The sequence below is a fragment of the Pleurodeles waltl genome, chromosome 11, assembly GCF_031143425.1.
Source record: "Pleurodeles waltl isolate 20211129_DDA chromosome 11, aPleWal1.hap1.20221129, whole genome shotgun sequence".
In the NCBI taxonomy this organism is placed as follows: domain Eukaryota; kingdom Metazoa; phylum Chordata; class Amphibia; order Caudata; family Salamandridae; genus Pleurodeles; species Pleurodeles waltl.
The window spans coordinates 938021039-938026496 of NC_090450.1; the positions used below are offsets into that span (position 1 = coordinate 938021039).

At 49.3% G+C, this 5458-nt stretch overlaps 1 non-coding gene across 1 annotated transcript; it reads right to left on the reverse strand.

Annotated features, from left to right (window-relative positions):
- Positions 1 to 4438: 4438 nt before the first annotated feature.
- Positions 4439 to 4579, reverse strand: LOC138266709 (U4 spliceosomal RNA). The gene has a single exon (XR_011199641.1). It is a non-coding gene; the product is annotated as a U4 spliceosomal RNA (small nuclear RNA).
- Between the last annotated feature and the right edge of the window lie 879 nt (positions 4580 to 5458).

Below are 5458 nucleotides of genomic sequence, written 5' to 3' on the forward strand. Positions count from 1 at the left end.
GAGACTAGATCCCTAATACTAGATGTATTGTGTACCTAACAGTACTAGCCTTTCCTGTGGAAAGTACCCAGTGGCAGAGTGGTAAGGCAATTGCAAGTGCTTATCCCGACGCTAGACCACCAATGTAGGAAGCTGGCCTGGTGTGTGGTATATGCCTAAGGTGTTCTCACCCTATACCAGGTCGAGGTATCCCTATTAGTGTAGTGTAGGCAGTGTCCAGGAAGCCAGGCTCTCTATAGGTATCTGTGGATGAGCAGGCCAGGCTTATCTAGGAGACATGCAAAGCTTATGCAATACCACTGTAGTCACACAACACTTACACACATGAAAGAACCACACAGTGTTACAAAAATAAAGGTACTTTATTTGGTAACATCAATACTAAATTACTATATAGGGGTTATGCTCTGTTAGCAGGTGAGTAAACACAATTATATATACACACTGGTACATAGGAAAAGGCATTGAAATGCAATAGAAAACAGTGAAAGAACAGTATGCAACAGGAACCCTAGGGGGAGAACAAGCCATGTACTGAAAAAGCGGAATGTGAAGGTCGGACCCCCACCCAGGTGAGTAAGACCTGTAGAGGGGAGCTGAACGCACTTGGGACCCCAATAGGTAAATACAAGAGTGACCCCCAGCGACCTGGAGAAGAGAGGTAATTACCTGTTTTTCACCCAAACCCACAGAGAAACTTTGCAGAAGGACAATGCAAGACCCAAGCAAGACTGGAAGAAACTGAAGATGGAGTCTGCCAGAAGAGGACCTGCAAAAAAAGGGGAGCAGTCCAGTTCCAGTTGGAGTGTCCGGTTGGGTCAGGAGCCACTACCCACCCTTCTGGTGATGCTGAACCAGGTTGACGAGGAAGGACAGGAGCCGGCTGTGCAGCACAAGAGCAGAAGAGGAGTTCCAGGAGTGATGCAGTCGGTGTTCCACATCGCGAGGAGAGATGCAGCACATAAGTGGTGAGGGAAAACCACTAACAAGACTTGGCAATGGCAAGAGTTCCTAAATAAAAAGTTTGTAGAAATGCTGGGGACCAGGAGAGTCAGAGGGGACTCAACCCATGGAGGGGAGTCCCAGGTGACCCCCACGAACTAGAAGAGTCTTGAGACGAAGATGGAGGCCCCACAGGCGACCCGCTGGCAGCAAGAACAGGAGTCGCGGTGAGGCCCACTCAGCACACCTGGCAGAGAGTTCCAAATCACTGGAGTAGCAGGAAGGAGACTGTCCATGTCAGAGACGAGAGCTGGAGGACAGGACTACATGGAGCCTGAAGATTTCTTGGATGAAGAGCCAACAAGCCTTGGTAGCTGCTAGAGTCGTGGTGCACAGGAGTACTGTCATGCAAGGAGGGGCAAAGACTCACCCACTCCAAAGATAGGCATCTGTTAGAGAGGACCAAGGGGACAACTTCAGACCACCACCTGGGTTGCAGGATGCACACAGAGTTGCAGGAGAGAGGATCCACGTGGCTGGTTGTCGAGCCGTTGGTGGCTGCAGATACTGGGGAGTGACTCCTTCACTCCAAGCGAGATTCCTTCTTACTTCTTTTGTGCAGACTGATGACTTACCACCCTCAGAGGGTGCACAGCCAGGGAAATGTTGCAGGAGCTGGGAGGAGCCAGAGAAACAATGTTGCAGAGGCAAAGTCGTCACTGGAGCTGCAGATTGTCGGTTCCTGTGGAGTCCAGTTGCGGTTCCAGTGGCCAGAAGTAAAAGTAAACATTGCAGAGGAGTCCTGTTGGAATCTTGCACGTCGAATCTGAGGACCCGCCCAAGAGGGAGACCCTATATAGCCCTAAAAGGGGGATTGGTCACCTAGCAGGGTGACCACCTATCAGGAGGGGGCTGTGACGTCACCTGCCTGACCTGGCCACTCAGATGCTCCCAGGGGCCTCTCGCCCATCCTGGATTCAAGATGGCAGAACCAAGTGATCCCCTGTAGGAGCTCTGGGGTGGTGATAAACAGGGGAGTGGTCACTCCCCTTTACATTGTCCAGTTTCGCACCATAGCAGGGACCGGTATCCCTGGACTGGTGCCAACCAGTTTCTGCAAGAAGGGCACCAAATGTGCCTTTCAAAGCATACCTGTGGCTTGGGGAGGCTACCCCTCCCAAGCCCTGTAACACCTATTTCCAAAGGGAGAGGGGTTATCTCCCAATCCCACTCCCAAAGGAAATCCTGTGTTCTGCCTTCCTGGGCTTGAGCTGCTCAAGCAGCAGGAGGGCAGAAACCTGTCTGGAGGGTGGCAGCAGCGAGGCTGCCCAGGAAGACCTTGCAAACTGGTAGGAGCAAAACTGGGGGGTCCACGAAGGAGCCCCCACAGTGCATGGGATCATACAACCAATACTGGGAACAGTATTGGGGTATGATTTTAACATGTTTGATACCAAGCATGCCTGGGTTTGGAGTTACCATTATGTAGCCGGACATAGGTTCAGTACACAGGTAAAATGGCTTACCCGCACTCACAAAGTCCAGGAAAATGGAGCTGGAGTTTGTGGGGGCACCTCACCTCACCTCAGCTCATTCAGGGGCACCCTCACACACAGGTACATGCACCCTGCCCTCTGGGCTAGGAGGGCCTGCCATAGGGGTGACTTACAGTAACCTGCTTCAGTGACCTGTAGTAAAAAGAGTGCACGCACCCTTCCACGCAGGCTGCAATGGCAGGCCTGCAGAGAGATTTTGCATGGGCTTCCATGAGTGGCATAATACATGCTGCAGCCCATGTGGGACTCCTGGTGCCGCAGTGCCCTGGGTACGTGGGTACTATATACTAGGAACTTACATGGGGGCACCAGTATACCAATTATGGAGTGAAAAAGACCATGAACAACTGAATTTAGAGAAAGAGAGCACAGTCACTGGGGGTCTTAGTTAGCAGGATCCCAGTGAACACAGTTAAAAACACACTGACATTAGGCAAAAAATGGGGGTAACCATGCCAAAAAGAGGGTGCTTTTCTACAGGTGCAAGAAAAGTGACACTGCACTGGGTGCAGCTCCACTTTTCATAAATCTGGCCCTAAGTTTTATTGCGTGCATGGTACATGCCGCTGTGTACGTTCTGTGCCCTGTGCTCGTGCAGTCTACACATGTGCCGGATCTGGTAGCTGAGTTGGACGAGGCAACCATGCAAGGAATCTTTGTGTGACCTCATTGTCGCAGTATTCAAACAGGGCATACACGCTCAGGGGTAGATTTATGAAAAGTTGTGCTTGCACTAGGTGCAGTGTCATTTTTCCTGCGCACCTTAACGCCCCCCCTCACGCCACCATGGTATTGCCGTATTTAAAATACGGCGCACCATGGCAGTAGTTAGGGTGACTAGCCTCATAATTTTTTACGCTAGTCCGGTGCTTTGCAGGATTAGCATAAACAATAATGACGCTAACCCTGCAAAGCACCCAGAGGCCCATTGTAACCAATGTCAGCCTCTTTTTAACAATGTTAAAAATTGCAGGTAAAAATGGCACGAAGGAATCTCGTAGATTCCTTTGTGCCATTTTTACGCCTCTCCTAGTGCAGGAACGCCCTCCTTGCATCCTTCCATACATAATATGACGCAAGGGTTTACAAAGTGGTGCAATGCATGCATTGAGCCACTTTGTAAATACGGTCCGGGGAAAATGCCACTTTAACGCTGCCTTAGCGTAAAAAAAAAATGACGCTATGGCAGCACTTGGCGCTAGGGGCTCTCAAATATACCTTATAGCTTTTCATCCCTCTCAGGTGAAAAAATGGTCCCTAGTGCAAGGAAGGAAATGGGCCCTTTTGTTGCTGTTTGAATGATAAAATACGGGAAAAATTAGGGTTAAAGCGGCCCCCTGGGCACCTGCTGTACCAATAGATGGTACGCCTCTGTCCTTGAGCTCGGTAACATCTGTAATTGAGTGCCCTGAAGCGCTTTAGAAATGCACTTTGGGGCAGATTTATGAAAAGTGGAGCTGCCACTTTTCTTGAGCCCCTGAACGCCACCCTAACGCCACCATGGTAACGTCGCATTTAAAAAACGGCGCGGCGTTTTTGGCCTCGTTGGGCCACATTTGCGTACATTTGCGTCTTAAAAAAAGGACGCAAATGTGGAGCAAGGAGGCGCTAGGGGCTCCTAAATATGCCACTTTATATAACGTTAAAAGTCACGCTCGACACCTTCGTCAGCTCTCGTTCTGTTTCAAACACTGCATACAGTCTGAGCGAACTTTCACCGCATTATCCTGTTGATAACAAACGGCTTCCAACAGAAATACGAAAACTAATCAAGACGAAAGCATCCTGAAAGTTCCTGCCGGATGCAGAAACTCCGACACACTAAAACTAAATCGAAAACAGTGAACTAAAAAAAAATAAACTCTGTGTGGTCTAGCCGACACCAACACGTTCACATAAACTACAAAAAAAAAATCTTATTTTTATACATTAATATTCAGTCTCCTTGGAGACTGTCAAAAATTACCAATATCGACTATATTTCAAATCGTCATGGCGGGGTATTGGGTAAAGTTTTCAATAAGCAATAATCGCGCCTCGGTTAGACCTCATTGGCTACGATACTGCCACTGCGCAAAGCTAACAATAAAAAGGCGAATAAAGGTGCGTCTCGGGGTACCACCTCATGATACAAAGACCAAGGAAACGTTTAGTTGTCCAAGAATTACTACACCTCCACTGGCTTCTAACAGGCAAAATAATACACTTTGTTAGGATTGTTTTATCAGGTTCCGTCCACTCTCTGCCCCAAATATTCCATACCGGCGAGCAGAGAACTCTGGGAAATTTTATGCTAAATAGTTGCACAGGTAGCGCTGCATCCTAGTTACAGGTTTGGGGCCATATTTATACTCCGTTTGCGCCGAAATTGCGTCGTTTTTTTTGACGCAATTTCGACGCAAAACTAACGCCAACTAACGCCATATTTATACTATGGCGTTAGAGGCGAATAGCGCCAAAGTTCCCGGAATGTGCGTCATTTTTTAGCGTGAACCCCTTCCTTGCGTTAATGATATGCAAGGGAGGCGTTCCCGTCTAAAAAATGCCTCCCAGGCCTTTACGTGGTATTTATACTCCCGGGCAAAAGAGACGCCCGGGAGTTGGCGTGGCTAAAAACGGCGCATTTGCGCCACTTTTTAACGCCTGCTCAGGGCAGGCGTTAAGGGGCCTGTGGGCTCAAAATGAGCCCACAGGTGCCCTCCCATGCCCCCAGGGACCCCCCCTGCCACCCTTGCCCACCCCAGGAGGACCCCCAAGGATGGAGGGACCCACCCCAGGGACATTCAGGTAAGTTCAGGTAAGTATAATTTTTTATTTTTTATATTTTTTTTTGGTGGCATAGGGGGGCCTTATTTGTGCCCCCCTACATGCCACTATGCCCAATGACCATGCCCAGGGGACAGAAGTCCCCTGGGCATGGCCATTGGGCAAGGGGGCATGACTCCTATCTTTACAATGAT